This window comes from Aotus nancymaae, unplaced genomic scaffold (assembly GCF_030222135.1).
Source record: "Aotus nancymaae isolate 86718 unplaced genomic scaffold, 86718_ANA_hifiasm-v0.15.2.pri h1tg000046l, whole genome shotgun sequence".
Taxonomy (NCBI): Eukaryota; Metazoa; Chordata; class Mammalia; order Primates; family Aotidae; genus Aotus; species Aotus nancymaae.
The window spans coordinates 6,542,586-6,551,452 of record NW_026988460.1 but is presented as its reverse complement, the minus strand read 5'-3'; the positions used below and the strand labels follow the sequence as shown (position 1 = coordinate 6,551,452).

Below are 8,867 nucleotides of genomic sequence, written 5' to 3'. Positions count from 1 at the left end.
CTCAGACAGAGTATTTGCAAAAGAGAAAGAAAAGAGGCCGGGGGCGGTGGCTCATGCCTGTAATCCCAGCGCTTTAGGAGGTTGAGGCAGGTGGATCACTTGAGGCCAGGTGTTTGAGACCAGCCTGGCCAACATGGCAAAACCCTGTCTTTACAAAAAATAGAAAAATTAGCCTGGTGTGGTGGCACAGGCCTGTAGACAGCTACTCCAGAGGCTGAGACATAAGAATCACTTGAATCTGAGAGGCGGAAGGTGCAGTGAGCCGAGATTGTGTGACTTCCCTCCAGCCTGGGTGACAGAGTAAGACTGTCTCAAAAAAAAAAAAAACAAGAGAGAGAAAGAGAAGAGAGGCTTCAAGGAAGCTCTTGAGCACAGAACAATGCAGTGTGTGGGTGTGGGTTGCCCAGAGCTGGCCCAATGAAGAGTGGGGTTGAGCCAACCTTCAGGCCGCAGCTTCTTCTACTGCCAGCCTGGCACCATTCAGGAACCAACACACAGCCCAGATGGATAGTTTTCCTAGGGTTTCCTTTTAAAAAGTGTGAGTTCTCCCTCACCCAAGTTACAGGAAAGCAATAGAGACTTGACGGAAAGGAAAGGATTCACTCCATGCCACATTGGAAAAACAAGCTCAGAATCATAGGTCTGCAATTCCCAAAGCTCTAATTCTTGCCTTTTGGGTTTTTTGTTTGTTTGCTTTTAGTTTAGTGTAATTTTTATTTATTTATTTTTTTAATTTTTTATTTTTTAGTTGGGGAGAGCGTGAACACAGTCCCACACTACCACAAATTATGTAGTCAAATTTCCCACATTTGGGGAAATTGCAGGAGTCAGCACATCTGGAGTGCAACGGATAAGACTTGCCCTGGGGAAACCACCTTTATGATCATAGTATCTCCCCTTTGAGGTAGTTAATTTTTTTAGAGATAGGGTCTCACCGTATTGCCCAGGCTTGAGGGTAGTGGTACAATCATAGCTCACTACAGCCTCAAATTCTTGGGCTCAAGGATTTCAAAGATCCTCCTGCCTCAGCCTCCAGAGTAGCTGGGACTACAGGCTTGAACCACCATGCCTGAAATTAAAAACAAAACAAATAAAAAACAGCAGCAGCTACCCAAAGCTCAGCGTTTGATGTTTGTAATGCATGTGTCACCCCTGAGAGGCGTGAGATGAGATGTAACCTCATCTCTGTCCTTGTTGCCCGATGGGCACGATGATGGGAGTGCAATGTGTTTGATGCTGAAATCCCACAATATTTAACTGCCATCATCAGTTAAATGATGAATCTTGTACCAGTTATTCATTTGGTGTTCAGGAGGGAGTTGAACCAGATTTTGTGGATGTCTCTACTTTTAAATGACAAGGGGACAATGCTTGAAAGTCTCCAAGGTAGCCAGGCAGAAGGGAGGTGGTGTGATTTTCACAGGTGGACCCCAGGTGCCCCTCTTTCCTCTGGGGAACATCAGGGCTCTAACAGGCACCACAAAACACAGAAGAGCCTGGGACTTGAGAACAGAGACAGAGTGCATCCTTTTTTTTGTTTGCTTGTTTTTTACACAGAGTCTCACTCTGTCTTCCAGGCTGGAGTGCAATGGCATGATCTCGGCTCATTGCAACCTCCACTTCCCAGGTTCAAGCGATACTCCTGCCTCAGCCTCCCAAGTAACTATGACTACAGGCATGTGCCACCATCCTCAGCTAATTTTTGTAGTATTAGTAGAGATGAGGTTTCACCATATTGGCCAGGCTGATCTCGAACTCCTGGCCTCAAGTGATCCACCTGCCTCAGCCTCCCAAAGTGCTGAGATTACAGGCGTGAGCCACTGTGCCCAGCCCAGAGTGTGCCCTTCTGCTGCCATTGTTTCAGAAGCAAATTCAGTTAATTGAAGGACAGTTCTCCAGGTCAGTTCTCAGGCTAGAGTTAGCACCCTGGGAGGATGGTGGATGGGGTAAGAAAGGGGCTTTTCTAGCTAAATGTAAGCAATGGGCCTGTTCTTTAAATATCCTTGCAGCTGGATTTCAGTGTCTCACCCCTCTGGAGCAGTGAGAACTTTAATTAGATTGTTTTCCTTAAAGAAAAAAAAAATCATGAATTGCTTGAGGACCTACAGTTCTTATTTATATATTCCCTATGTCTAGAATTCTCACCAACATGCAATAGGTGCTTACTAAAAGTTCAACAATTAGATGACCAAGTGAATTGTAATTTCTTCTCTGTTGTCGATTCTTGTTTACCTGGTTTTTGTTTGTTTTCCCTACTTGTTCTCATTCTCCTGTGGGAGCAGGGGTTGTATCTGTCATGAGGACTATTTCCCCAGAGCCTAGTGAGGGCCTGGCCCTGGGTCCGCTAGGTGGAAGTCAGTTGAATGAATGGATGGAAGATTGTGGAGCAGACGCCAGGACTTACTAGTTGCCTGGCCTGAATGCCTACTGCTCGGGGTCTTCTCTGGCTGCCACACCCATGGGGGCAGCCCCCATACTATGACTACACTGGGCGTAAATACCCCAGCTCTCACCTGAGACATTCTATGTGACTGCAGTTTCCCAGGTGTGAAGTTCCCTTGACTCTCAGAGATGGCAGAGACCTGATGATATCCTCCTTATTGGCCGCCTTCTCCCACCTCACTTTTCCACTGGTGTTTGCTGGATCACTTACTGAGTAAGCAAGTTGCACTTGAAACTTTATCTCCGGATCTGCTTCTGGGGTAACCCAGACTAAGACGATAGACATCTTATCTCCCAGTGATGACAACCTCATCGGGAGAGATAGTGCATTTTCCCTCCCAACATTTTATTTAGAAGGATTTCGAGCCAAAGAAATATTGAAAAAAATATATACACTTTCAGCCAGTCTCGTCAATCAATAATGTTTCTCCATATTGGCTTTATTTGTCTGTCTTCCTCTTCTTTCTCTTTATAGATAGACAGATGGTAGATAGATAGATAGATAGATAAATAGATAGATGAGATCGATTATATAGATAGAACTATGTGAGAAAGAGAGTATTTTTAAAAAATTATTTTTATATTTTGTAGAGATGGAGTCTTGCTTGGTCATCTAGGCTGGTCTCGAACTCCTGGGATCAAGTGATTCTCCTACTTCAGTGTCCCAAACTGCTTGGTTATAGATGTGAACCACGATGCCCAGCCTGAGTCTTTTTTATTTATTTTTATTTTCTCAGAGGGAATTTGTTTTTATTGACACAGTTGTCCATGCAAAGCATCCTGGATTTCCTCTGGTAAAATCTGATCAATACAAGGTGGTAATAGTGTCCATTTGTCAGTTTTCATTAATAAAGAAATGACTGCCAACTTCCACAGTCAACATGGAATAGAGCCAGCATGAAATAGAGATTTCTCAAACCTTGAAGCTCCAATGTTGCACAATTCATGTTAAATCCATTATTAGAGAATATTTAGACTTTAGAATCTAGAGATTTCAGAGGAAAACTCTCATGTAAATATATATATTACATATGTCATTTTCTTCCAGAACATTTGAAAGTAAGTTGCAGACTTTGTGGAATTTCACCTGTAAATTCTTTAGAATGTGTCTACCAAAACAAGGAGCATCTTCCCACATAACCACAACCACCATCATCACACCCAAGAAAACAGACATTGATACAAGAATAGTGTCAAATACACATTCTATACTGAAATTGCCCCAGTTGTCCCAATAATGTCCCTGAGAGCTGTGGGACAATGTGTCTTCACAATCTACCGCTAGCCCCTTCTGTCACTGGGCCTCATACAACACCCTTCTGAACATGGGACTATCCATTAAATGCAGGCCAAATTGATCAGAATGAAATAGCTTCCCTAGGATGGGAAGATAGAGACATTTAAGTCATGCTTCTGGCAGAGTGACAAATATTGCCACCGGACTGTGGGGCATGGCAGGGTTCCCTGACTCCTAGTTAAAATAGCTGAAGATGCAGAGCTGGGCCCCACCACAGTCCCTCATTCCTTTCTCTAGAGTCTGTTTCCAGAGGGTCCTGGCCTAGGGAGAGGAACTCCTTCTCTAGGTAGACCAAGCTTGCAGCTCTGAGTCCAATTCCTGACTTCAAATGGTTCTGCCATTACCAGCAGACTGCAACAGACTTGAAACTGTTTTAATTGAAGGAAGGCTGGGTGCAGTGGCTCATGCCTATAATCGCAACATTATATGAGAAAGTGAGGTCTGAGAACCCAGTGGCTATCCTTGGAATTCAGGACTGCCTATGTAATTTGCCGGGCCCGATACAAAATGAAAATGTAGGTCCCTCGTTCAAAATTTATTGTGAATTTCCAGAGGGTGTGGGCAGAGCATTGTAGCATGTGACTTCTCGGGTCATAAGTCTGTGACACTGGCTCTATGGGTATTTGCGTGCAGCCTGGATTCATAGAAGGCCTTTCTGAACTTTGAAGTAGCGAGTATTGACTAAAGTCTTGGTCTTGTGGCACATGGGAAGAAATGAAGGTGGAAAGACTTAGCCCCAGGCCAAACTGGTCAGCAACCATTATACCTCATTATTTCCTCAGGAGAACAGCGTCTACAGTTTTTTGGTTTGTTTGCATGTCAGACAGATAATGTGCTGACTTCGAAATGAGGTCCGAGGGGAGCACATCTCACACATGTGTGTGAGCACCTGATCATCACACTCATGATCTCTGCAGTTCTTACGAATGCATCTGCAGTTGTCACATATTCACTCTGTCATCTCGCAGCACAATGTCAGACCTGGGAGGCATTCCCACCGGCATCACGCAGACATTCTCATGCGTGCTGTAACCGCCCTCTTCTGTTCGGGCTGGTTTGACACGAGGCCACTCCCCTTCCTTGTTACTCAGGGCAAGCTGGACCCTGTTCCCATCCCATGATGTCCCCATTCAGCCTCACACCGCGTGGAGCATTGCAGACGCAGTATCAGCAGAATCAGAAGATGAGATTGCCTATCCCCCACTTGGCAGAATAACGCATCACAGTTCTGGAAGAGAAAGACGTGATTGTCCTGTCTGTATGTTTCCCTCTGAAGATCCTGGAGGACAGGCTGGCAGCCACTATTTCAGCATGGAGCCAGGACCCTGGGAGGGGAGAGCAGAGAGATGGAAAAATTATGCCAGGACCTCAGCAGAACTGGGGAGACAGGAGGAGGGGATCCAGGGAGACCAGAACCAGGTTCCCAAATGCCCATTTTTATGGACTAAATGATGACTTGTGGAGAAAAAGAAATGTGTCTCCCTCTGGACTCTCAAGTAAGGCTTCCTTTCTGGGAGTAGTCTATATATAAATTCCCTTCCCGACTTGATGGGCATGACTAACAGGATAAAGCATCGACCCTTAGAGTTAGCCAAAAGAAATGTGGTGCCGTGATTGGGATCTGACAGCACACCTGGGATGAGCTGAACACCCAACCCTAGCGTGAAGGTATATGGCTGAAATCAGCTGTGAGTTTGTGTCTTGAGTCATCGTCCTCAGTAGGGCATATCTTACATGAAGCGGAGGTTTCAACAAAAGCCTGGAAAAGTAAACATTGCCAGAGTGAGAAACTAGAACGTTGTTGTCAACAGGAAACGTTTCCCTTCTGGTATGTCTGACCCAGAAGCAGTCCTGTGTGGTATGTGATGCCCATAGTTTTCTCTTCTGGGGATGTGATAAAAATAGCCAGGAAGTTGATGCTGACTGAAACCAGCGAGTCTCAGACCTTGAGTCCCTGCTCAGCTTGGCTCCCAGAAAGTGCATAGGTGGTTGAGTCTCAGTACTCAAAGGGTGATGAGAAGACCCCAGCATCAGCACCACCCAGAAATGTGTTAGAAATGTAGGATCTCGGGCTCCATCCCAGACTTGTGGCATTGGAATCTGCATTTCCACAAGATCCCAGCATGACGCAGGTGCATGTGAAGGTCTGCGCAGTGCTGGCGTAAGCACAAGCTTACAAATGGACAAGGCCAGGGCTCCGTAACCTTGGAGAAGCCATAGAACCTCTCTGAGCCCCAATTTCCACTTCCATAAAATAGGCACAAAAATAGAATCTATCAGATCGATTTGTTCAACTTCAGAGTTAAATAAAAGGACATATATGCAGCTCTTAGTACAGGGTCCTCCAGAAAAAGTGCTGGAAATATTGTCATTATTCACCCGATTATTATCTTCTGGCAATGTGCTCTTGGGCCAGTCACACTGTCTGTTCCTAGGAGCCAGCTAAAGGCAGTGTAAACAGTGACCCTCTATTAAGTTCTTGCTTCATTGTAACCCATTTTCCTCAGCTTAATGGTTAGTAGAAGTACAACAGGTCACCACTGGAAAGGAAGTTTGAGATTTTCTGGTGAGGCCAATGCCTTCACTTCCCACCTGAGAAAACTGAAGCCCAGGGCTTGCCTTCCCTGGGATCACACAGCGAAGGGGCTGGCATAGCCAGTGATAACCATGTTCCTGAATTCCCTGTCCAGAAACTCTCCACCATAGCAAAAACAATTAGCTACTGTGCTTTGGACACCTCCTTGGTGCCAAGCTCTGGGTTCAGGGTTTACCAAAGGAAGCATCTCATTTAATCTGCAGGTCAGTCTTTCATCTCAAGGAGAGGACACTCCTGTATCAGTTAGCTCCCAGAGTTAACTTGTGCCCAAGGCTACAAAGCCAATAAGAGGCCAGCTGGAGTGTTCCCAGTGGACCCTCCTCTTCCATCCTAGACGCCCAGGAAGCAGGAGAGATGCATGCTGTTAGGAAGTTTTGGGTATTGACTCTTATTTTTTGGCCTGGAGATATATATATATATATATATATATATATATATATATATATATATATATTTATTTATTTATTTTTTTGTGACAGTCTTGCTTTGTTACCCAAGTTGGAATACAGTGGCACAATCATGGCTCACTGCAGTCTCAACCTCCCAGGTTCAAGCAATCCTGCCATATTAGTCTCCCAAGTAGCTGGGACCACAGGCATGTGCCATAATACCCGGCTAATATTTTTTTAGTTTTGTTTTGTGAGGAGATGGGATCTCACTATGTTGCCCAGGCTGGTCTTGAACTCCTGGGCTTAAGCAATCCTCCCCCACCTCGGCCTTCCAAAGTGCTGGGATTACAGGTGTGAGCCACCAGGCCTGTCCAGGGATATTAATTTTATTATCACTCTTTAAGCTGTACACATGCATTATATACATCAAATATTGCACACCCGTAACTTAAAAACCAAATAGAAGAGGAATCCTGCAGGCACTTGAATACAACCCCGGGTGGTCTCAAGGCAGAAGGAAGGGGACATGAGCTTGACATGGGAGCAGTAAAACACCAAACTGGGCTTAGCCTAGGGACCATGTCCTACGGTGCTGGTTAGCACATGACTCAGGACCAGATAAACATGCAGGGCTAGAGGGGCTTAACAGGAAGAAGGGGATACAATTTGTCTAAAACTGGATTATTAAGAAAATAATTTGTCTTTTGTTTCCTAAGTCCCAGGTTAGGATAGGTGGATTGGCTTATTCACTTTTGCTAATTTCCCCAGACATCAGTGGAAACGATACATAATTGTATTAATGGTAGAGTGATTTATGATAGTGGAAATTTGGAAACCACCTAAAAGTCCAACTATTAGGGACTAATTTAATAATGTATGGTGTCTGCATAAGAGAGACGACCATAAAAAGCCATTGGAAAACCATGACGTAGGGACCATAATGAGGACATTAGACATAGCTGTGGCCCTCTACTGTGGGTGCCCCCGTGCCAGGGTCTGTGCTAAGCGCAGGACACTCGTCCTGGTCGTGGATTCTCATGGTACACCCCCCATTCCGCAGAGGAGGAAATGGAGCTTTAGAGAGGTGAAACGGCTTGGTCAACATCCCATAGCTGTGACATGGAAACATGTTCATGATATTTTAAATTTAAAAAGCAGCTTATAAGGCAGGCTGTGCAGTATACATATGCAGTGTCCAAAAACGGAACTGGTGATGTACATCACTTCACATTGAGCCCAACTGATGGAGGGCTCTGCGGCCATTGCAAATCATGGTGTGTAGATTCCTAATAGCTGACAACAGAAAGAGTTGGTGGCATGGTACATTTTTTTAAAAGACAAAGAAGTATTTACAATTTGATTTCATTTAGTGAGAGTGTGTGTGTGTGTGTGTGTCTGTGTCTGAGCAGTGATTTTATTTAATTTTAGTTTTAATTTTTCATACGGCATCTCGCTCTGTCGCCCAGGCTGAAGTGCAGTGGCGTGATCTCGACTCACTGCAACCTCCAGTTCCTGGGTTCAAGCAATTCTCCTGCCTCAGCCTCCCAAGTAGCTGGGATTACACACGCATGCCACCACTACCAGCTAATTTTTGTATTTTTAGTAGAGATGGGGTTTCACTATGTTGGCCAGGCTGGTCTTGAACCCCTGACCTCAAGTGATCCTCCCACCTCAGCCTTCCAAAGTGCCGGGATTATAGGAGTGAGACACGATGCCTGGCCAAAGCAGTGATTTTAAACAGAGGGTGGATTCGTCCCTCTGGGGACATTTGGCAATATCTAGAGATATGTTTAGTTATCACAAGTGGGGGTGGGGAGTGCTACTGGCACCTAGTGGGTAGGCAGGCCAGGAATGCTGTTAAAGATTCTACAATTCACAGAACAGCCCCCTGCAAAAAAAGATTTATCCCACCCAAAATATCAATAGTGCCTGATTTTATATATATACACACATATATAAATACACTCACACACTCACATACACATGCATGCAGAGAGAGGAAAAGTCTAGAAGGAATATCTCAGAATGCTAACAGTGGTTATCTTTGGGTACAGGGTGTTTTTTTAATTCACATCTTTATTTTCTAAATTATTTTAAAACAAGGAGCATGATTAAGTGTGGGGAAAAAATAGAAAATTATATA

General features: G+C 44.7%; 1 non-coding gene and 1 pseudogene across 1 annotated transcript; both read right to left on the bottom strand.

The window, feature by feature from the left end:
- Window positions 1–748: 748 nt before the first annotated feature.
- On the bottom strand, window positions 749–912 carry LOC135268912 (U1 spliceosomal RNA). Its single transcript, XR_010337255.1, has one exon. It is a non-coding gene; the product is annotated as a U1 spliceosomal RNA (small nuclear RNA).
- A 3,644-nt stretch (window positions 913–4,556) lies between these two features.
- On the bottom strand, window positions 4,557–4,671 carry LOC135268909 (small nucleolar RNA U13; annotated as a pseudogene).
- Window positions 4,672–8,867: the final 4,196 nt, after the last annotated feature.